This window comes from Triturus cristatus, chromosome 4_2 (genome assembly GCF_964204655.1).
Source record: "Triturus cristatus chromosome 4_2, aTriCri1.1, whole genome shotgun sequence".
Lineage (NCBI taxonomy): Eukaryota > Metazoa > Chordata > Amphibia > Caudata > Salamandridae > Triturus > Triturus cristatus.
Window position 1 is genome coordinate 531,373,441 of NC_140586.1, and position 26,064 is coordinate 531,399,504.

At 45.7% G+C, this 26,064-nt stretch overlaps 1 protein-coding gene across 1 annotated transcript in view; it reads left to right on the forward strand.

Annotated features, from left to right (window-relative positions):
• Positions 1-406: 406 nt before the first annotated feature.
• Positions 407-26,064, forward strand: part of LOC146834661 (volume-regulated anion channel subunit LRRC8C) — a 234,336-nt gene continuing 208,678 nt past the window's right edge. The window contains exon 1 of the mRNA XM_085602147.1: positions 407-639. The gene's annotated coding sequence lies outside the window, so the exon portion shown is untranslated. The remainder of the gene's footprint in view (positions 640-26,064) is intronic.

Here is a 26,064-nt window from a genome sequence, read left to right on the forward strand (position 1 = left end):
TGATCCAATCTGAAGCGCCTGTTCGACTTACAGGCTATCATTACTCTGAAACTAAATTAACTGGAAAATGGCTTTTTTGTTTTTTTAATATTGAGTGAAATCCTGATACTCAGACATAAGACAGACAAAAAAGCGAGTGAGTTCGGCAGGATAAATGTGATAGGGGCCAGAGCCTCATTTAGACCGTCTCAAGGTCCCCAGCTGATGGTAGCAGTCGAGGCGTCCGATTTCCTCATATTGTTGGCTATTTTTGTTCTCGGTCGGTCCCCCGGGCTGGATATCTTCATCCCAGCAGCGCCGCGTCCAGTGGTTTCCCACGTCCGGTCGGGATGTGCATCCCCGCCCTCGCCTGTTGTTGGACTGAGAAGTGGCCAGGCACGGCGGGGGCTCGGAGCCCGGGAGCGGCGAGGGCGGGGGAGCCCGAGCCGGGCGTCGAGGAGGAGCCCCGCGCGTCACCGCTGGCCCCGCGACAGCTCAGCGGCTGCTGGACTGCGCCTCGCCGAGACGGGCTGCTTAGGGGGCATCGGGGCTGCTGAACGGAAGGAACGGCGGCGGAGGAGGAGGAGCGACCGCTGATCGGCAGGGGGCGCCCGGGGGGGTCTACACTGGACGGCGGCTGCTTGGTCCCGAGCAACTGAGGTGAGGAGGGGACGGGCTGGGCGCACATGGGTTTCTGGGGTCCAGAGAGGCACCCGCTGTGGACAGCTTTGTGGGGACGGGTTTAGCAGTCTGTGTCTTCTTCACCATTAGCCCTCACAAAACGGTATGTAGAGAAAAGGACAGTCCAAACTGTTATGTGTATAAAATGGACCATTCTTGGTGAATAGTGTGGTGCACCGTGGAAACCCCACAGCCCTAGGTCTTCCTTCCTGGCATCGCTTCTCTGCATAGGACTGAGCACTCTCCCACATCCTTAGTTGTTTTGCACATTTCATTTTAGCTTCTCCTAGCGCTGCTTTCGCCGTGTTGATGGAAGTGGGGGATATGCATTCCATCTCTTGTCGGTACACCCGCTCCGTAATGTACCGTTATGTGCCATGCATTCTGGGACCGATCTCAAATAACTTGTCCCAAGGCCTCATCGCTCCACTGCTCTCCCAGGCGCACTTTCGAAAACGTGTAACATAGTAGAACGGGCACCCCGCGGATGGCGACAGATTCAGACGAAGAACACGGATCATCACAAACCAGAGTGGGATGGAAAATAACGCGTAGCGTAAGCAGTGCAGCTGCAGAGACCCGGGGACATTAACAAGGCACGCTTCAGAGGTTGGAGACCGCGCGTGCTCACTGAGATCTGTTCTGTAACGGTGAGACGCCGGCGCGATGCTAAAGATGGGACCAGCTGTAGGCTGGGGAAGGGGTGCCACATGCCAGCTGGTTACAGCCAGGTCTGTGCAGGACGTTCATGCACGCTGGGAGCACGTGCACAACTGTCCTATAGCGAGAGCAGCCTGCAGCAGGGCACTCAAACCGACCCTCTCTGATAAAGAGCAAAACACCTGGCTGTATGTGCATGGCTGGCTTTATGGATTCAGGGGATTTGTTGGCCAATTAATGACCAGCGGTTACATTTGCATATTAGGCAGCTTACCAGAGACCCGACTTTAAAAGAGGCCTAGTGTTCATTGCAAGCTCCTCAGACGACGAGCCAATAAACGGATTCAGGGTGTGCTCCACACACATAACATGTTGCCCTGTTGCACTCCCGTGTATGGAGCCAGCATGGTCGGACTGGGACAGAAAATAGACCCAGGCGCCAACATAAAAGTGTCTCCCATTAGTGAACCACTGTTATAGAAGTGACCCACATCTGCAAATCGGGGCAGTTTTGAACTTGTAAAGTCGTGTTTTGTAGGTGGTGTGGTAATTTCAGCGAATTCAACAGTAAAAACCGGCACACTAGCCCATAAAACAGGCCCACTCACAGCCAAAAACCGTGACCTGTCAGACCAGCCCTTCTGGCACAGCCACATTTCCCTGTAGATCAGTTCTGTGTTGTGAGTTACGACCTGTCCAAGGGGATGGGGGAGAAACAGCAAAGCAATAGCTGGTCACATTCGTAGAATTATCGGTAGTGCGCCAGTGCTCTCTGTTCCCGACCTCTTCTGCGCACTCACCGCCTCATCTTGTCCCTAAGTTCTGTCCACACACCTCCTTTGAAGTTTGTTCACAGTTTTCTCTAAGCTGCTCCTGCTCAGACATGGCCCTCTCTGCTGACACACGGTGCACTGCTCACACCATGCCCCGTCTCCTCACGCTCTGCCTTCACCAGCCCCCTGTCCTTTCTGCTCAAAGATAAGCACCTGTGCTCACAGGGGCGTAACACAGGCCCCCCACAGCCCCCGCGGTGCGGTGCGGGGGCCCCTGTGCTCCAGGGGCCCCTCGCAGCCGTCAGACAGCAACCACTTTGCACTCTGTCTTTTCCTCCGTGCCCTGTGAGAAGACGAGAAGAGTGTCCAGTTCTCCTGCCGCTGGCAGCTGCCCGCCCCTCTGACACTGAAACGGGTCCTTTCCGGGCCCTTTAGTCATTGCCTTAACTTTTTAGGCAAAATCACTCACTAATTTCCGAATAATGGTGTAAAATGAAAAAGGTAACCATGTTGTTCCTGCTTACATTTCACATGCTTGACTTAATCTTGCATACCCTATGAGTGTTAGCTTTTTCTAGGTTATTTTTTTTAGGCAGCATATTGCTTTTGTCTATTGCTTAATTTTAATTGAGTCACATCCAGGTGCTTATAGCGGGTCAGTGCAGTGCAAGTTTCTCTCAGTGGGGCAGTATGGTGTTGAGTGGGGGAGAGGATGTGGCGCTATGGTCAGAGCTACTGAATTTGGAGCTGGGAAACCAGGTTCAGCCTTTATGACCAGTGTCCCAGACCACTTTCCTGAGGGAGCACATTCCCATGCTAGACCTTAGAAGGCCTGCAAGACCTTAGAAGCCCTGTTGTCTTAGCACCAGCAGGTGAACCCTAGCGGTGGCAAGTGCGGGATAACCTTCTAGGCCTGTCCACCACGATCCAAGAAGTTCACCTCCAGTCTTGGGGGCAGGCCTATGAAGCAGCACACCCTAGAGTGACAGTGACTGTCACTGAGGTCACAGGACCCTGGAGCAGGATGGCTCTAGGGCAGTGCGACCGCACCAGGCACTGACTTCGGGTGGGAGCATCGTGTTTATAAGTATAATATGGTCTTTAAAGCACTTGCTGCCTCCTTCCTGGCCTCCAACAATTTTCGGCAACAATAAAAACTTCATGATAACTCCAGTGATTAATGTTCTTAGTAGAGAGAGATGGTGTTTTGTCTAGTGGAAGTTTTGACTCATAAAAAGGAAGCGCAGAGGGTTAATGTGCCTGCTTCTAAGAACATGTGCCATGCAGATCAAAAAAATGCACATAATGTAAATAGGTGAGTGGGTTACTGCTTTGTCAGAGAGACCCTATTGTTACTTGCAGTTAATAAGTTAAAATCCTAACATAGAACCGTGAGCTATTAACTGTCATGTAAGAGCTGCATGCAAACTGCAAGGTATAAATTAGAGTGTTATGGTTTTTTCCCCCATTCTTTGATTATCCTAATGTTGCAAAAAAGGGTTAATTTGCGTAGAAATCAATTCTGATTATTAAAGAGAATGCCCAACCATGGTATTATGTTTTGAATTCTGAGTTTGTGTTTCTCCAGACCAATCACTATTAAACTATGCTGCCTACTAGTGTGGTTGTCATGTGACTCCTACACCTTGTAGTCCTTTGTCTTCTATAACATTTCCTATACAGTGATTTACACACGTATGAATGATTGTCTCTGTGTAATATGTATGATGAAAGTGCTCTGACACCCTACACTGGTATTAGTGGAGCTGTACATTTTCTGATACTTTGTTATTTTGACATTTGTACACATGCTAGCAATCTCTGCAAATATTTTTCCTTATTAGTACCAGTGGAACATGCAACTGCAGCAGTGAGAAAGGTGACCAGTCAACCTTTGCAAAAGGGCCTCCACTTCACAGCAGCACAAGTCAAGTTTTTTAGTAACCATTGATCCGTTTGCGCTATAAACAATTTATTAGTTAAATCGTCAGATTATGCAGCAGATATTGTATTATGTGTCAAATATGGCAGAGCCATAATTATGTGGAAAACATTTGCAAACTAGGATATTTTGCCGTTCATGTTTGAAATGCTCTTGTGGAAAAAGGGAGGAGGAGTGCTGATGACAAAAACTCCATGGCTGGGAGAGAAATGGCTTGCGATTCCACTTTTAAGGATATTTGGGACATTCTGTGATTGGAAGCATATCCCACTTTGTGAGTGTATTTTAATGTTAATAACTCATATTAAATCTTAAATAAACATGTGTATCTATTGGTTAAATTAAATAACATAATAAGCTGTAACCGGTTAGTAAATTGGGAAACAAATACTAAACATTGGGATATTTTGCTCTTTCTGCTACACCTCTGACTCCGCCCACTGACCCAATCTAAGCGTTACTTCGGCCCTCTAAATCTCCGCCCACAATTCCCCTACCTTTTTCCCCCCACTTCGACCACTGCTTCCATTGTATTTCCTATTATGGGAGGGGCCGCTATCTCGTTCTTGTAAAATGGAGTGCGCGGGGATCTGTTCATTTCTGGAATGGTACAAACTCATTAACATGGCGGCAGGGGCCACGCAGATAAGATAACCCCTCATAGTGTGGAAATGTGGATTTTCCTGATCAGTTATGTCCCCTATCTTGGACCCCAACGGTTCTATATGCATGTTACAAGTACATGTATGTTCCCTCCAGTTCCAGTTTCTAAGACGCAAACATATGTGTGTCTACCGTCGACATGTTCTCTGTCAGATCCGCCATCAATGGGCTGGATATTCGATTCCTAAGCATGAAAGGCCACCGACTTTATATGGCTAAGTTACTCCATTTTTACAGTTCAGGCAAGTAGGCCCGATTCTGTCCTCAAAGCCTTTCCTTGCTCTCTGTCTTTTGACAGCTTCAGCTTGAGCTCGCATCTGTATCCATGAACTTTGTCCTACTCCCTGTGCAGCTAACGGTGCCTGCCTCGGCCAGTTTTCGCCTGCCTGCCAAGAAGCTGTATTTCACCTTCGAATTATCTATTTTGCTCTCCAGCCGATGCATTCCTGTCTAGTGATTTAGGTAAACATTTCCTTTAGCTCACAAGCAAAGGACTCAGCCTTTCCGTCCTCCTGCAAGTGATTCATAGCCCTGCTGCCATGGAAAGTTTTCTGCCTCTCGCATATCATATAGACACTTAGGCGTTTGTGCACGCACACAGTCAGTATAGACTAGATTCTGTCCGAGAGTCCTTCCTTGTGGATAACATAGTTCTTTAAACATAGGATGTTAGATATGATTTGGGATTAGGTTGACTTGACCCCCCAGACTTCTCGTCTCCACATGTAGAGCTAAATGTCAAGTCCCTTCACCCCCTAGTTGCACGTCAATCACACGTCATGCTGCTGCGCGCGCATCTATGTTAAGTATTATCGTATAGATCCACCTATGTAAGATAATCAGAGCCAATCATGTTTCTTTTTGCTCCTTATTACGCCTAGTTTCGATTACGTGTCACTATGTTAATTTATCTTATCAATTGTTACGCCTTTTTTGCATTCGTTTCATTGTAAATGTATAACCTATAAAAGTTACTTCTTGTCAATAAAGTATTGTACTTCACTTCCTGAACCCTCGTGGTGACGGAACCTGAAGGCCGCGACTCGAGTCGGCCATTTTGAGTGGAATAAAGCCCATTTAGAAAACCTCTTATACCACGGATTCTGCCTCTTGTTATTTTGAGCTATTTTACTTTATTTTAAGATTCCGTATGAAATTCAGTTCGGTAAAGAAGATTTTATTTACCACATAATGGCGCCCGAATAGGGACACTTTCTCATCTCACGCGCCGGCGGTGCGTTGCAGGCCCGGTCTCCTGCCACAACTGGACGGACCATAAACGCGTACCAGCAGGATTTCCTGTAAGCTCCCTCCGGTCAAGCGGGGGCGACTGAGGCTGCGATCAACCCAGACGAGGCGGTGAGAAGTGCGAAGTATCCCGACCAGAGCCTAGCTGAGAGAGCAAGATCCGAGGTATACAGAGGCCCACCAGGTTTCTCGAAATCCCGATGTCCAGAGGGTCCGCTGTCCGCAGTCATCGAGTCCTGTCCATTCTCTGAGGCCTTCCGTTTCAAGGAGCTACTCGGTGAGTACCATCGCCGGGGAGGCGTGTTGACGCGCACATAGGTTGTGCCGGTCAAGACGGATTTGGGTACACAAATCCGGTCTGCACTGTTTAGCAGTGTATATGTACTGTTTAGCAGTATATCAAGTATTCCGAAGTATGCAGTTATTGTCAAGAATTCAGCGTGGTGATTAGTTAGGCAGACTGTCATCATTGTCGGTCGTTGTTAAAATGTTTAATGTTTAATGTTTAAAGTGTTCAAATATTGTGGTATGAATGAGTGTTCATTGTTCACTGTTCATTATTGTGTTTTTCGTATAAGGTGAGTTCAAGAGTAAGTATCAGATCAGTTGTCAATATGCCGCTCTTCTCGAAGTTAAGACAGATTACTACCAGAAAAGGGGTGCTTGAAGAAGCAGTTCCTATTCCTCCTAGGGACACTCCAGGGCATTTTATGTACCATAAGCATGGCTTAGATGCCATATTGTTTCTTGATCTATGGGTAGATTATACCAAGGGATTGCCGGAAAGTCAAAGGTGGCCCGTAGCGGGAACCTGGGATGCAGAATGCATCATGAAAGTAGAGGAAGAGTTATGGAAAAGAAAGGTCAGACAGTCACAGAAAGACGCTGTTGAGTTATGGCGTAAAGAATCTCATAGACGTACAGAAAAAGCACGTAGACAAGAAGAGAGGAGTAAAGAAAGTTCAAATAAAGTTCAAGAAAATCTATTAATTGAGGAAGGTATCCGAGTGAAATCAGAACAAGTAAATAGACAAAGAAATGCTCTTATGAATGGTATGTATCCCCTTCTAGCCGAAGGACTACCTAAGGCTGCTCCAGAGATGCCAAAAGACTTGCCACCCCCATTATTTCCAATTAAGGTACATCCAAAAGGGCATCCCAGAACCGCAGAAGATGTTTTTCTTTCCTCATATCTAGACGACGCAGCTCCCGAGTATGCTAACGCCGCACCACACAGACCGTCTGGTGTAGGGGTTCAACGTCAGGATCAGGTATCTGTCCCCGTGCAACAGCAAGTCCCGACACAAGCTTCGGCAAGCACATCTGTTTCCGCATCTGTCTCCGCAGTCGATCCTACAGGGGTATCGACACCCATAGTTGCTGTGTCACGTTCAACGAACCCATTCACACCCGACGCCCCAGATGGGGCCACGGGAGGTGCTAGCATTACCTTTACACCACCCAGAATAAATAAACTTGTTTTTCAAGAGTCAGCGCATTCACGTACACCTAAATTCGTAAGTGGACGTACGCTTAAGGAACTCCTTGTAAATTGTAGATATGACCCGGTGGTTGGTAAAGAGGACGAAATGGTCCTGGCATCATTACGTATCAGGCGAGCCGCAGAGTATTTAGCAAGGTTACCAGGAATGATTACGCATCTAGATAACATATATCATTTTGTTCAAACAGGACGAGATCCAGGATGTATTAACAGAGCTATGGAATTCCAGAAAGTAGAGATACAGGGGGAACTGTTACGTTTCCTCATAAACTGTGTGATCAGAAATCAAGACCGCCCGGGGGTAGACCCGAATACAATGCTTATTCTTACAAGATGGAGTCAGAATATATCAGAAGGGAGACACGATAAGCAAAATTGTATAATAGCCATGTGCCGAAAAATCCGTAAAGAAATAGAGCGTATTCATGAAGAAAGATTGGGAACAGACGAGTTTGAGCAAGATGAAGTGTCCGAATCAGGGAATTCCGCAAGACAGTCAGAGACCATAGCCTATGTAGGCAGAGGAAGATCCTGTGATAATGCTAGATGTTTTTCTGATCCCATACACTCTGTATGCCCAAATAATAGCAGAACGTATCCGACGCCTATAATAAATCTGAAGTCTCCTGAACATTCGTTTCAAGCCGCAGATAAAATACTACGAGAACGAAGGGGTTACCACCTCCTCGATTCCATGGATGAGCAAGAATTAGCTAGATCAGCCGTTCACTGGATTGACAGTCCTGAAAAATACGGTGATGAGACCGTAGCACACACGTTTTTTAATCTCAGTACAGATGAACAACGTTTAGCTGGAATCTATATGATTCAGCAACTCCTCATATTATATAAGAGCCAACATGCTGACCCTGGTCCTTTACCTGATATATTAACGGAACTACTCACGAACAGATGGAGAGGTTCTAGTAACAAGCTAATTAAAGAGATATTAGTGTCACGTAAGCAGTATGTCCTTTTTGTAAGTCCGGATTCTCTCTCGCTGCCCCGCAGAGAAAGAGCGCCGTACTATATGGATAGACAAAATCCCCTACGAGAAGTGCACCCAATAAAAGGCGAAGACAATGAGTTTCACCGTGTATTTGTTTACACACCCATATCAAAAATGGAATTATTAAAAATGAAGAAAGTAGTACCTAGTCATGACAAAGACCCAGCGGGTTTCCACCGAGAAATTAAGGACATGTTACTAATGGGAGAGTACACCTTTCCTGATATTATGACGATATTAAAGGTGCTTTTGCCTGCTGGCATTTATGAAAAACTGAAAGAAAAAGAGTGGGAAGTGGGTGACCAAAAGATAGACTGGACAGCATTAGCAGAGGAAGAAAGGGGCCGAACTGCAGGTTCAGGGCTCGGGGATAAAGTTAAACTGTTACCAGGTTTACTAGTACAGGTACTGCCACGTTTATTAACTACAAAAAAGGAAGATTGGGGTGCAATCACAGCCTGCAAACAAAAGCAAGATGAAGACACAAGCGATTATTATGCTCGATTTGAAAAATGTTTTGGTATAAATAGTGGTATAAAAGCAAGTAGTGACTCATATCCACATTTATTTGTGACAAAATTAGTGGAAAATGCATTGCCTCCAGTAAAGAATAGAATATTGAAATTCGAGAGTACCTGGCAAAGTAACACTCCGTCGCAAATGCTACAAATGTTACAGTATCATCACAATAGAATTAGGGATGAACAAGAACACGAGCATAGACGCATGAAGGATACAAAAATGAAAATGCTAGTTTCTCAGACAGTACCAGCAGATGGTCACAAAAAGGGTGTGACACATTCTGGTGATTCTGCAGTTCCTGTAAAGGGAACCTGCAATTACTGTAAACAACTGGGCCATTATGTACACGATTGTCCAGTCCTGAAACGTAATATAGCTACAGGTATTGCAAAGGAGAGACCACGATTAGTTAGACAAGATCAGAATGAACAAGGAGCTATGCAGCATGGACAGTCCATGCCAGTTCAACAACAGTCCATGCCAGCCTCACAGCAACCCATACAGTTTGTGCCAGCTGCACCACCGTTGCCTGCTACTGCCACACAAACCACAACACGACAAATGTATCAGACTGCACAGTATGAATACCCTGAGTATCAGCGTTACGCATGAACCAGCCTAGAGAGGGAAGTTGACTTACCGCTTATCGAGATTCCTGTAGATCAAGAAGGACCTTATGTACATAGTGAATTATTAGGTCAAGATAGAAAATTCTTACTCGATACAGGGGCAAGTCGAACAACCATAAAACGTAGTGAAGTTCCAGGGGCACCCCTCTCAGGCTTTCAAAATGTTTCCCTTGGTTTTTCGGGAAAACCTATTGTTAATGAAGTATCACAGCCTCTACCACTTACGATAGGACCTTTGACACGAACTACAGATTTATTGCTTACTAAATCATGCCCAGAAAATCTGTTAGGAATTAAAACTCTGAAAGCACTAGGAGCCATAATATGTTGTTCTCCGGAAGGAGTAAGGTTGTTTCTACGTGATTTTAAAGGTCACTATGCGTGTAGAGACATGGATCCCCGACTACAGACTTTACCAGTACATCTATGGGCACAAGGCCCTACGGATGTTGGCTGCATGAACATTACACCCTATCGAGTCACATTGAAAGCAGGAGTGGTACTACCACGAATGCGACAATACAAGTTACCGCATGATGCTGTAGTGGCTTTGCTGAAAATCATTGATGAGCTGATTGCCCAGGGAGTAGTTGTAGAAACAGACTCCAATGTATGTAATTCACCGATAATTCCGATTCTTAAACGAACTGATCCTACTGCCCCACCAGTGTACCGATTGGTTATTGATTTGCGTGAACTAAACAAGTGTATTGTACCACAATTCCCTGTGGTCCCTGATATATCATCATTGTTGACAGCAATTGATTCCGAAGCAACATTCTTTACTGTAATCGATCTCAAGAATGCCTTTTTCAGCGTCCCAATAGATCCGGAAAGCCAATATTTGTTCGGATTCAGTTTAAATGGGCGCAGCTTTAAATTCTCACGCGCTCCCCAAGGATTCACAGAAAGCCCCAGCATCTACAGCCAAGCACTGAAACGAGAACTTGACAGTATCCACATGCCAGTCAATACTGCACTGCTTCAATATGTCGATGATCTGCTGATCACCGCAAGAAGCGAGCCAGAATGTGAAAAGGCTTCTCTGACAGTTTTACATTTTCTAGCCGACAAGGGGCACAAGGTGTCTCCTTTTAAGCTGCAATTCTGTGTCCAGCGAGTTATTTATCTTGGTCATTCGCTGTCCAAGGAGGGAAGGCAGCTTACACCAGATCGCATCCAGTTAATTGCTAACATGTCAATACCCCAGACACAAAAGGAGGTGCGGGCTTTCATAGGCCTCACTTCATATTGTAGGCAGTGGATCCCTCAGTACGCATTTCTAGCAAAACCACTCATTCAGTTAACCACACAGGAGGCAGCCACATCGACTGTTCTCCCTTGGACTCAGGAACATACACAAGCTTTTGAAAGCCTAAAGGAAGCTTTATGTCAAGCACCTGTTTTAGCAACACCATGTTATAGCAAACATTTTACACTCTTTGTTACAGAACGCGAAGGTACTGCCTTGTCAGTACTCACTCAGGATCAAGCAGGATCACGCAAGCCATGTGCTTATTTTTCCAGTACATTAGATCCCGTAGCTCAGGCTTTGCCTGCATGCCTGAAATCAGTGGCAGCGACAGCTTTAGCAATCAGACAAAGCGATGCCATAGTGTTAGGACATCCATTGACAGTACAAGTACCACATGCAGTAGAGGTTCTTGTGAACCGAACACAAACACAACACTTGACCATAGCAAGACTTACCGGTTATGAACTGACATTGTTTCAACCACACATAGAGATCCGACGGTGTAATACATTGAATCCTGCTACACTATTACCTGTAATTGGAACAGACCCACTAGCTCATGATTGTGTTGAAATCATTGAAATAAAGACGAAACCTAGACAAGACTTGACAGACGTTCCATTGTTAGATCCAGACCTGACGTTGTATGTAGACGGATCGTGCATGAGAACAAGTACAGGAGATTTAGTGGCCGCGTATGCAGTCACAACAGACACTGAAGTTATTGAGACAAATTGTATAGATACTTTGTCAGCCCAAGCAGCAGAACTTATTGCTCTAACACAAGCCTGTATTCAAGCCACAAATAAGAAAGTTAATGTATACACTGACTCACGTTATGCATTCGGAGTTGTACACGACTTCGGCGTGCTGTGGCGAGAGAGAGGTTATTTAACCTCCCATGGTGCCCACATTCAGCACGGACCCCTCATTCATGCTTTGTTAGACGCAATACATTTACCCACTGCTATATCGATTATGAAATGTAAAGCACACACGAAGGTTACTGATATCATTTCTCAAGGCAATGATTTAGCTGACAGAACAGCTAAACAGACTGCTCAGAATCGCACATTAGACATGACAAAGCCAATAGTTCAGACACCAACACAGTGTATGACAATTAAGGATCCCGCACTTGACGTAGTTGACATACAGACACATGCCACAGCAGAAGAAATAAAGAAATGGACTGAACTAGGAGGGATCCAGACAGATCAGGGATGGATGACGAAGGAGAAATCTGTATGGTTTCTTCCTGACTCTATGGTCCAAGCCATTATAGCTACAATTCACAGCCCGGCGCATTTAGGAGAAAAAGCTATGCTAGATAGCATTCAACACATTTGGTTCAATAAACATCTACGAGCAGCAGCTAAACAAAAGGTCCGTACCTGTATGATATGTTGTCAGTTCAACCCGGGAAAAAGTGTTCCCGTAGAACAGGGTGGATTCCAGACCCCTGATCATCCTTTTGAAGTGCTCCAAATGGATTATATCCAGATGGAACGATGTCGAGGATTCAAATATGTTCTTGTAGTTGTCTGCGCTCTCTCCCGATGGACTGAGGCGTACCCAGTATCAGATTACACTGCCCCGACTACTGCCAAGCAGCTAGTTCGAGAATTCTTCCCACGGTACGGTTTACCACGTGTTGTATATTCAGATAACGGCCAGCCTTTCTCATCCGAATTAATGAAACATGTCTCACTTTTGTTGGGATATCAGTGGAAGTTCCACTGTGTCCGACACCCCGAGGCAGCAGGTCTCGTGGAACGACATAATCAAATTTTGAAAATCAGATTGTCTAAAATATGTAAGGAGAAAGGTGTTGATTGGATAGTAGCCTTACCAGTTGCACTATTTTACATAAGAATGGTAGCACACTCTCGAACAGGGCTATCCCCGTATGAGGTGATCTTCGGAAGACCACCAAATATGTGGGGGACGCCTGTACCACGTAAAATAACTGATGTTAATTGTAATATGCTGACAGATTACCTGGCTTCCTTGATGTCTGCACTACAATCTTGTCGTTCACAGGTAGCTGCAGCTTTTCCTGACAACACTGAGGTGAAACCCCATGACGTTGCTCCGGGGGATCTGGTGTTTGTGAGGAATTTCGATCGGAAAACCCAATTGGAGCCCAGGTGGAAAACACCGAAGCTAGTCCTGCTGACCACAAGAACAGCCGTGAAAGTGGAGGGCCGCAAAGGATGGATACATTCCAGTCACGTTAAGAAATTTCATGGACTATCCTCGGATATAGACACTGTGCCCTGCACTCCCTCACAGACTGATTCAAAACTTCCCTTTGTTGAAAGGAATGACTCTCAGAACTATAAATTAAAACTTAGGCCCAAACAGTCGAGCAATTTGATTGTTTAAGTCCTCTCCAAGGTGAAGCGGTTGAATTGTCTCTGACATGTATCCCTTGGACCTGAGTAGAGAAAATACCAGAGAAATGTTGAAACGACAGGCGTATTGTAAATCACTGCGTAGCTACTGTGTGAGGACATTATTAATTCTGTTTTTATTGAGTGTTTTAATAATCATTACGAGTGTGATTTTGCACATATATCATCCTATTTCTAGACATGTTTATAATATTACTGCTGAACATTCTTTTAGTGACCTACCCCCACATGAGTTGTCCTATAGACTTGCGCTGCGCAATAACACCTTCATTAGTATGTTACATCATTCCCATCAGACTAGTAATGCCACCAATTGTTGGGTGTGTGGCCGACTCCCTCCCTATCAGAATAACAAAGGAGTTCTGCCTTTCTTTCCACATCCGTTCACACACAATGGCTCCTGTGGAGCATGGTTTAGTTTATTAAATTCCATAGACCCAGACACAGCAGTTTATCAACAACATTGGATATGGGGAAATCTGAATCTAGTTTTATTCAAAGTCTGTCACCCTAATAAGGAGGGTCACCCCAGTAGAACAGGAACTGATTTAGAAAATGAAGTGTATAAATTAGGTAATTTTACACCTAATCTTATGATTTTGAATGTCAAAACCGAAGTTGAACTAATTCTGCCCACTATGTCTGTATTTCCAGTTAAGGGTGAATTATGTGTGAGAAAAGTTGGTTCCATACATATGGGCCATAGCCAATGCGTTACTACAGTAGAATATCGTGATCAAGGTAAATCTTCATTTAGAGCTTCTCGCCATTCTTACTTTATATGTGGTCAGACGGCATATATGCGTCTGCCTCTAGATTGGGATGGTACCTGTTACATAGCATTCCTTCTGCCACCTGTTTTCCTAGCCCCCCCTGATTATTATCGAAATGTTCATTTAGTACACAATAGAGAGCGAAGAGATCTCCCAGTTGTCGATTATACTGAGACGGCATGGGACAAGTATGTAGATTTCAATAAAGGTATCTTTCCCTATATAGGTACAATATCAAATAGTAAGCTGATACGCAGACTAACCAAGACTCTTGAAGCTGTAGTAAACGAGACTATAGCCGCCCTAGGCAATCTGACAGAAGAACAATCAGTGATGAGAATTGTTGTTCTCCAGAATCGTCTTGTCCTTGACGTCATCCTGGCCGATAGGGGCGGAGCTTGCAGGGTCATCGGATCCAGCTGCTGCATATTTATACCAGAAAATTCGCCATCTGTATATAAAGCTATAACACGCCTTCATAAGATTGTGAGCCAGATACACGAGAATCCAGACACTTGGACGTGGTCCGGGTGGTTTTGGAGTGTGATATCAGCCTGGGGATGGAGAGTTCTATCCTTCCTAGGTATTGGCCTTCTTATGCTCTTCAGTTGTTGTTTATGCCTGCAATGTGGACCAGCGATTTGTGGTCTGTGTGCCACATCATGCATTCCATATCACAGTTCTCGTTCAAAATACCGGAAGAAGAAGGAAGAAGAAATGATGCTCCATGAGCAAATCGATGGAATGATGAAGATTGATATCTCTTGAAGGGCAAGTAGGGGACAAGGAGGGAATGTGGAAATGTGGATTTTCCTGATCAGTTATGTCCCCTATCTTGGACCCCAACGGTTCTATATGCATGTTACAAGTACATGTATGTTCCCTCCAGTTCCAGTTTCTAAGACGCAAACATATGTGTGTCTACCGTCGACATGTTCTCTGTCAGATCCGCCATCAATGGGCTGGATATTCGATTCCTAAGCATGAAAGGCCACCGACTTTATATGGCTAAGTTACTCCATTTTTACAGTTCAGGCAAGTAGGCCCGATTCTGTCCTCAAAGCCTTTCCTTGCTCTCTGTCTTTTGACAGCTTCAGCTTGAGCTCGCATCTGTATCCATGAACTTTGTCCTACTCCCTGTGCAGCTAACGGTGCCTGCCTCGGCCAGTTTTCGCCTGCCTGCCAAGAAGCTGTATTTCACCTTCGAATTATCTATTTTGCTCTCCAGCCGATGCATTCCTGTCTAGTGATTTAGGTAAACATTTCCTTTAGCTCACAAGCAAAGGACTCAGCCTTTCCGTCCTCCTGCAAGTGATTCATAGCCCTGCTGCCATGGAAAGTTTTCTGCCTCTCGCATATCATATAGACACTTAGGCGTTTGTGCACGCACACAGTCAGTATAGACTAGATTCTGTCCGAGAGTCCTTCCTTGTGGATAACATAGTTCTTTAAACATAGGATGTTAGATATGATTTGGGATTAGGTTGACTTGACCCCCCAGACTTCTCGTCTCCACATGTAGAGCTAAATGTCAAGTCCCTTCACCCCCTAGTTGCACGTCAATCACACGTCATGCTGCTGCGCGCGCATCTATGTTAAGTATTATCGTATAGATCCACCTATGTAAGATAATCAGAGCCAATCATGTTTCTTTTTGCTCCTTATTACGCCTAGTTTCGATTACGTGTCACTATGTTAATTTATCTTATCAATTGTTACGCCTTTTTTGCATTCGTTTCATTGTAAATGTATAACCTATAAAAGTTACTTCTTGTCAATAAAGTATTGTACTTCACTTCCTGAACCCTCGTGGTGACGGAACCTGAAGGCCGCGACTCGAGTCGGCCATTTTGAGTGGAATAAAGCCCATTTAGAAAACCTCTTATACCACGGATTCTGCCTCTTGTTATTTTGAGCTATTTTACTTTATTTTAAGATTCCGTATGAAATTCAGTTCGGTAAAGAAGATTTTATTTACCACAATAGGCTCAGGCAGAGGCACAACTAGAGAGAGCACATTTCGGGGAGGGGGGGGGGGGGGCTACCATCAATTTCGGGGGGGGAGGGCTAATTCTTCCAGTGATAGCCAGAGTGGAGATGCAGGGGCTCTAAGAAGGGGTGAAAGAACAACAAAGCCTCATTAGCAAGTAAATGGTCTTTTAAAGACTTGTGAAGTACTCGTGAGAGGCTCTGTGTGTGCCCGGGAAGCCGTCTTAACCCGGGCTGACACACACAGAGGGGGGGTGTGGGGGTGGGGGGGGTGAGATTTGAAGCCCTTTTAGCCCAATAGGGGTTGCACACCTGGCTCAGGTGCATGTTTTCATTGTGTGTAGGGGTCAATGCAGGAGAGGGATTTTTAGGAAGATAAAAGTGCAGGGTGGAGCTGCGGTTGAGTGGGGGTGGTGCCATTGGGGGCTATGGTGACTGAGGCAGATGGATTGCAGCAATATTTAGATGTAGGGCACACTCATCTGATACCGCTGTAACTGGGAGGTCAGTCACACTTTGAGACATAAGCACTGCCCATGAGATGGAACATTGTTTTAGTCCTTGTGGAGGTGGGCTGCATAGAAGGGAGGAGGATCCTACAAAGCGTTTGTAGCACAAATTGTGGAAACATGTTTTGCACTTTAATTTCCAGCCTCTGTGATGCCTCTCTTCACCTTCACCCCACCCTTCCTTCTCCCAGTCCCACTGGCAACCATTAACCTATTCAGAGTCGTCACTAGCTCGGGCAGGAAGCACACTGGGTGCATTCAGTTGCGGCACACTCCATTCCATTAATTGTAGGCCTTGCTACAGAGAGTCCTTGGTGATAGCTAAGGTTCACGTCATCGATAAACAAAAATCCACAGAGTTGGCTTTGTGTCAGCTGCCTCCAGCCACTGAATTGTTTGGGTCAGGTCCCCTTCAGCATTGCTTACTTAAAGAGTATTTCCAATTTGTATACAGCCATATGTGTATTGCGCTGCTTTACATTTTGGAGTGATGATTGGAAAATAGTCTATCTCCACCATCTCATATGTACAGTTAATGTAACTTCTTATAACAATATTTTCTCTCTGTATTTGATGACTTTGCACCTCAAAATGGTACCATCCCTCCTGCTGACTTTGTGCCTAGAGTGATTTTGCACCTAAATGTTTTATTGCCCGAAAATAATTTTTTGTCTTAATTTTATTTTTCCACCCGAAAGCGTCTTATCCGACCCAGCTCTTTTTTCATCCAAATCTGATTTTGCAACTAAATTCAATTTTGTTGAAATGTGTTTTTGCTCCTAAAAGGGATTTGTACTCCTAAATGTGTTTCTACACGCCTGCTAAATTTGCACTCTGTGTATTTTTGCACCCATAAGATTTAGATTCAAAAGGTGATAGTGCACCCTGCATCATTTACACAGAGAGTGAATATACTCATAAATGTGATGCTGCACATTTGTGTTTATAAACGTTTTGCAAACCTGTGCTATTGTTGCACCAATGGTGCTTTATCACGTGAATGTGCTGCCATCCTATCACGTTCATGCACACTGATTACTCTCATGTGACAACTTTCTACGGCAGTTTCTGTCTTTTTTGAGCGATTTTGCAACTTCATTCCATATTACACTATTGCCACACTACTATGGTAACCAGATCATGCGACCCAAAAACCGGGACATTTCGCAAAAATAGAGGAAGGACTACAAATTTACAACAATAAAGTGGCAAAGAATGACAGCCCTCATCCCCATAGACACACACAGAAGAGGCACTAAGAAAATAAATGAAATGTAATTTTTAAATCCAGCATCATACCTATTAATTAAATTGCTTACTCACAACAGCTGCTTACTAGCCATGCTTTGGAACACCTAAAAAGAGCCTCACACTGTTTTAAGTTTACCCTCTCAAAAAACCAGGACATGAGGCACTTTTACCGCAATCTGCCTGGACAACTGTTGAAAAACCGGGACCATCCGGGCAAATCCTGGATGCCTGGTCACCCTAGTGTCACACTACTCCTGTCTATGTTGTACCAAATGTGATTTTGCACCTCATTGAATGGGCGTAACGTACGGCCCGCAGCTCCTGCAGTGAGGGGAAGTCCCCAAGCTCCAGAGGTCCCCCTTAGCACAGCATCCAGAGCTCCTGATTGAGTTGGAGGAGGCCCCTCCATGTACCTTCTAGGGGGGCCCCCTCAAGTTTCGTTACACCACTGTGTGCTCACACCATATTCCCTCTGCTCTCTGCCCCTTCTCATACACTAGCCTCTGCTCACAAATTGCCCAATTGTCTGTTCTCCTCACATACCAACCCTTCTACTCCCTTGACCTACCGCTCATACTCCACCCTTTTTGCTCACTCACTGCCCTTTCTGCACACACACAGCCCTTTTGCTCACACTCTGTCCAATCTGCTCCTTGTACCATCTGCATGTACACTGCCCCCTTTACTCACGCACTGTCCCCTCTGTTTACTCATTGCACCACCGCTCCCTGCCCACTGCCTTCACACTGCCCTTTCTCATCACACACTACCCCTTTGCTCCTTGACCCCACTGCTAACACACAATTCCTTCTGCACCTTCTGCTTTCATCACCCCTCCGAACCTTGCCCCTTCTACTCGCACAGCCTCTTAGTTCTTACCCTACACAATATGCTGCCTGTCCCATCTGCCCACACAATGTCCCTCTCCCCCTGACCTTTTGCTTGTTTTATTTGTACATGGCCCTTTTTACTGGCACACTGCCCACTGTACTCGCACACTGCCCCCTGTGCTCACACACTAATCTCTGTTATCCTCCTCTCCCTCTCACACAGTGGACCTTTGCTCACACACCACCCCTGTGGTCACATAATGCTCCTACTGCTTCCTGCCACCCTGTCCCTTCAGCTCTCTGTCCTAGTAGCTTCTCATAAAGAAGTACCATCCCGTCCCTGCAGGCACTAACACACTGATCATCTCACTTCCTGCTTCCCTAACAAAGGGGTTTGGATTACAGGGCTTCCTTTCTTCAGGAGCAGTGAGTAGAACAATGGGATTGCTCAGACCTTGTCCCAACTTACATGATTCCCCCTAACCTGAGAACATTGCTGGGGCTCTTGCTCCGTGGGAGCCCAATAGAAGTTGATGCCCAAGGCTAGAGCTTTTGTGTACATATTTATACATGGTAAGCAAAACATGCAGTATATTTGAACACTGCATTAGATAGGGCCCAGTTACTTGAGATGTTCCGTGCAGTGATGAAGTAGGAGCTGAAAGCAGCCTTGGAAAATGTTCATGCCAGCCCGTAGTATACCTATTGAGCGCAGGGAGCATGTTGGACTGTCTAAAGGATTTATTTTATTTTCTATTTTAGGAGTTTTCTATAGTGCTGGCCAGACCTGAAGGTATCGGAGCGCTTTACAACAGTCGTCATGCGAGAGTCATACAATCTAGCAAAAAGTATACATATAAGTTCAAGGCGCTTTGAAAGTCTCAGCACAATGTACCACATTGATGCATGGAGGTCAAGTAGTATTCAAGTTGTGTGCCTGTTGATTTGCACCGAGCCTCCTTTGGGGAGGGGTGATATAGGCACCTTCCCTCGTGGAGGGGAGGACGAAGAAGACTTAATGTCCCAATAGCAGAGAGCAGCAGTGTGCTGGCTTGTGAGCTTCGACGGCAGCTATCGGTTCGGGAGAGAACGATTGAGGAAGAGGTCTTTGAGCTGTCTCTTGAATTTTACAAAGGAGGCGATAGTACTGACATGGACTGGAATGGAGTTCCAGATGTTTGGCGCATTTCCAGCGAAGGACCGGGCTGCGGTTTTTTGTTCGCGTGTTTTCATAGGGATGAGGAGTAGAGTGTTGGTGCTTCTGAGGTTCCTTGCCTGGCTGGCTTTCTTGAATTTGGAGGCCAGGTATTCTGGCTTCCCTGTGTGCAGGGCTTTGCTTGTAAGGCAGGCAGTTCTGAAGCTGGCTCGCATTTGGACTGGGAGCCATTTTAGTTCTCTGAGTGCGGGTGAGATGTGATCGTATTTCTTAACTCCGGTGACCATTGTAGCTGCTGCGTTGAGAGTTGTTCTGAGGGGAGCCAAGTGGGATTTTGCTATACCTGTGAGGATTGCACTCCTGTAATCGAGTCTAGACAGCATCAGGGATTGAGTCGCTTGTTTGAGGTCATTGGGCGGAATGAAGGGTTTTATTTTGTTGAGTAGTTTCATGTTGAGGAAGGTGCTTTTTGCGGAGTTCTTGATGTGTTTTGCCATGTCGAGTTTTGGGTCAAGGGTGATTCCCAGCGACTTTACAGTCAGCCAGGATGAGATTGCCGTTGAGAGCATCAATAGCTTTTAGCCAGTCTAAGATTTGGGGGGTTTCTTCTTTGTTGGAAATGAGGAGATTTCCGTTTTGTCTTGGTTGAGTTTGAGATGATTTATTGTTAGCCAGTGTTGGACTTCTCCAGTGTTGTTGAGTCTCTGAATGTCATCAATGGAGGAGGTTTCTAGGTAGATCTGGGAGTCGTCTGCATAGAGGTGGAAGGGGATGTTGGCTTTTTTGAGTGGGTTGGTGAGGGGTTCCATGTAGATGTTGAAAAGTTGATTGCAGGAGGGGAAAGTATATTCTTGTCTTCAAGAAAATTATGCATGTTCCCTCAGTGCTTTTGCAAGGCATTATAGCTGATGATCCCTAAAATCAAGTCATATCAACAGTGGTTTTCCTCCTTTCGATAAATCTCCAATCTTCCCGTTGCCTTCTTATCCTCACCTAATGCTGTTGATACTCTCGCTAATACACTCATCAATGAAACTGGATTCTAGTTCAGCACCTTTTAACAGACTCTTTTTCTCACATCGGTACATATTGCACCTGCTTCACAAAGAATCACACAAACATGCAGAAACCTAAAACTACTAGACTCCATTGATTCATTTTTCTCAGTCAGCGGATTTTACTGAAGTAAAAAAAAAGTTGGTCTATTTCCAGCAGCGGATAATCTTCCGATTTACCTTTGCATATAGTTCAACATTTCCTCCTTTTTTAGGTCACGCCTGACCCAGCGCATGCGCTGGTCTGGCAAGACTTTTTGTGAGGGCTCAAAAAAATTCTACATCGCCATGCATGAGCGAGGGCGCACGCTTAGGAGCAGAAACTGGCAAACCTCGTCATGCTCATTAAGCGCCCGCGATCACTTTCACTTTCGCCCGTGATCACTTTCGCGGCACCCCTTTGATGTTCTTGTTCAAAGAACATCAAACATCAAAGAACATGTTGTTGTGTTAATGCTTTGCTGCGCCCGTTTGACTTACAATGTGCTTTCTCTTTCCACAAACTCGATGTTTGTGTTCCTTTATTTTGAGATGCTTTTAGTATTACTGTTTTGTGACTTAAAGAACATTAAGGAAATGTTACTGTGAAACTGGACAATGTTCACAGTGTTTATTTCCGATCGCAGCAGCTGCTTCATGTCCGTGCACCATTCAGGGAGTCCTTTCGTTGGCGCTTTCATGAGGACATGATGAGGAAGCTGGAAACTTTTGGCACATTCTCTTTAAAAGCACAGCGAGTCCTTTCGTTGGCGCTTTCATGAGGACATGATGAGGAAGCTGGAAACTTGTGGCACATTCTCTTTAAAAGCACAGCATGTTGGCGACTGGTTAATCGATTAGACCTATGTAGCACTTTAGATCTCAAAGAGCTATGGTGATTGCAGCAGTTACAACTCATGAAATATGGGGTGCAACTCACAAGGAGGGGGCAGGTTTGAGTGCACATTGGCTGCAATCGAACTCTTAAGATGATGGGCTGTGTGTATCCATTATCAGCACTCAGTCTTCGCTAGGTGATCTTGTTTGTTTTGTTGTTGTGTTAATGCTTTGCTGCGACCGTTTGACTTTCGTGCTTTCTCTTTCCACAAACTCGATGTTTGTTTTCCTTTATTTTGAGATGCTTTTAGTATTACTGTCACACACACAACCACACACACAACCACAACCACACGCACAACCACACACACAACCACACAAACACACACACACACACACACACACACACACAACCACAACCACACACACAATCACACATACAACCACACACACAACCACACACACACACAACCACCCACACACACACACAACCACACCCACAACCACACACACAACAACCACACAACCACACACACAACCACACACACACACAACCACACACACACAACCACACTCAGAACCACACACACAACCACACACACAACCACACAACCACACCCACAACCACCCACAACCACACACCCACAACCACACACACACACAACCACACCCAACCACACACACACAACCACACACACACACAACCACACACACACAACCACACACACACACAACCACAACCACACACACAACCACACACACACAACCACAACCACACAGAAAACCACACACACAACCACACACACAACCACAACCACACACACAACCACACACACACAACCAAAACCACACAGAAAACCACACACACAACCACACACACAACCACAACCACACACACAACCACACACACACAACCACACACAACCACACACACACAACCACACACAACCACACACACACAACCACACACAACCACAACCACACACACAACCACACACACAACCATACACACAACCACACAACCACACCCACACCCACCCACAACCACACACACACAACCACACACACACACACACACACAACCACACACAACCACACAACCACACACACATCCACACACACAACCACACACAGCCACACACAACCACACACACAAACACACACAACCACACACACAACCACACACACACACACAACCACAACCACACACACACAACCACACACACAACCACATCAACAACCACACCTGCAACCACACACACACACAACCACAACCACACACAACCACACACGCACACACACACACAACCACAACCACACACATACAACCACTCACACACAACCACAACCACACACACACCACACACAACCACACACACAACCACAACCACACACACAACACACACACAACACACACAACCACACACACACAACCACACACACACAACCCCACACACAGCCACACACACAACCACACACACAACCCCACACACACAACCACACACACAACCACACACACAACACACAACCACACACACAACCACACACAACCACACACAACCACACACACAACCACACACACAACCACACACACCCAATCACACACACCCAACCACACACACAATCACACACACAGCCACACCCACAACCACACCCACACAACCACACCCAGAACCACACACACACAACCACAACACCACAACCACACACACACAACCACACCCACACAACCACAACCTCACACACATCACCACACACACAACCACACACAACCACACACACAACCACACACACCCAACCACACACACACGACCACACCCAACCACACACACAACCACACACACAAACACACCCACACAACCACACCCACAACCACACATATACATCCACAACCACACACACACACACACACACAACCACACACACACAACCACACACACACAACCACAACCACACACACAACCACACACACAGCCACAACCACACACACAACCACACACACAACTACAACCACACACAACCACAACCACACACATACACACACACAACCACACACACACAACCACACACAACCACACATACAACCACACACACAACCACACACACAACCACACACACAACCACACACACACAACCACACACAACCACACACACAACCACATACACAACCACACACACACACACATACAACCACACACACACAACCACACACACAAACCCACACACACAACCCCACACACACACACATACAACCACAACCACACACACACAACCACAACCAAACACACAACCACACACCCAACCACACATCCACACACACACTCACAACCACACCCGCATCCACAACCACACCCACACACAACCACAACCACAACCACACACACAACCACAACCACACACACAACCACACACACAAGCACACACACAACCACACACACAACCACACACACACAATCACACACACAACCACACACACAACCACACACCCACACCCACAACCACACACACAACCACAACCACACCCACAACCACACACACAACCACAACCACACAGAAAACCACACACACAACCACACACACACACAACCACACACACAACCACACACACAACCACAACCACAACCACAACCACACACACAACCACACACACACAACCACACAACCCCACACAACCACACACACACAACCACACACACAACCACACACACAACCACAACCACACACAACCACACACACAACCACACACACACAACCACACACACACAACCACAACCACACACAACCACACACACAACCATACAAACAACCACACACACAACCACATACACACACAACCACAACCACATACACAACCACACACACAACCATACAAACAACCATACACACAACCACATACACACACAACCACATACACAACCACAGACACACACACACACAACCACACACACAACCACACATAAAACCACACACACAACCTCACACATACACACACAACCACACACAAAACCACACACACACAACCACACACACACACAACCACACACACACAACCACACACACAACCACACACACACAACCACACACAAACAGACAACCACACACACAACCACACACCCACCCACACACACAACCACACACACAACCACACAACCACACACACACAACCACACACACAACCACACACACAACCACACACACACAACCACACACACAACCACACACAACCACACATCCACACACACACACAACTGCACCGAACCCACAACCACACCCACACCCACAACCACACCCACACACACAAGCACACACACAAGCACACACAAGCACACACACACAAGCACACACACACAAGCACACACACACATACAACTACACACACACACACATCCACACACAACCACACGCACAACCACACACACAACCACACCAAGCATTGGCATAGCCAATAGGTCTTGCCTTTGGGACCTTATAAGTGTTTAGCCACGCAACAGTTGATGTGGTTGCACCAGGATATTTTGCGGCATAACTAAATACTTAGAAGGTCCCAAAAGCGAGACCTATTGGCTATGCCAATGCTTGTTTCCATTGAAAGTGTATTTGTCCTTGTGTAGAGACCTCTTTTTACTATACCTCACAACCCATGGAGGCATTTGTTTGCTGTTCACACCCAATTTGCACATATGCCAGACTTTGCTGGCAAAAACTTTAGGTTCTTAAATTGTATTAGAAAATCATCAGCAACGTGTGAATAGTGACAAAGTTACGATTTTGTGGGTATGATTTACCTCCTAATTCCCCCTTAGCCATCCGCTTGAAAAATGCATGTTCTACTAATGTTCCTCAGATTCACTGTAGCAGCAGGTTATTCACCGTGCTACGCTCCATCCCCAACAGGTCCTTATTCTTTAAGTCAGGATTCTCTTGAGTCAGGATCTCAGAAGTTGCGCTCACAGATTCTTGTGCATTAGACTTCATCTTAAGTTTGGAACATGCTTGCGATTTAAGAGTAAATTGGCTGGTATTCTAAACACATTTGGTACAACAGTGCCTGCGGATCACCTGCTTTACCATGCAGCTGTCAACAATGTATTTTATTCTCAAAATGTAAGGCTTGAGTACGAGGTTGCCGCAGAATGGCCTGTGGAGTGAAGCTTTTGGCTGCTAGACTTTGTCATTCACGCAAACCTTTGCATATGGATTTTGGGCTCATATCCTTAGAAGTCTTTGTTTGCATAAATCCACAGGAGGAAGTAGTCTATCTAAGCCTATCAGGTAGATGCTGATATAACTCTTGTTTTCTGTCTGACCTTGAACAAACATACAGGAATTAGGGTTTAATTTGAGACCGTGGTTGCAGGTGGGGCCCACCGGCACACATGTTTTTTGGGGATTGACACTTACTT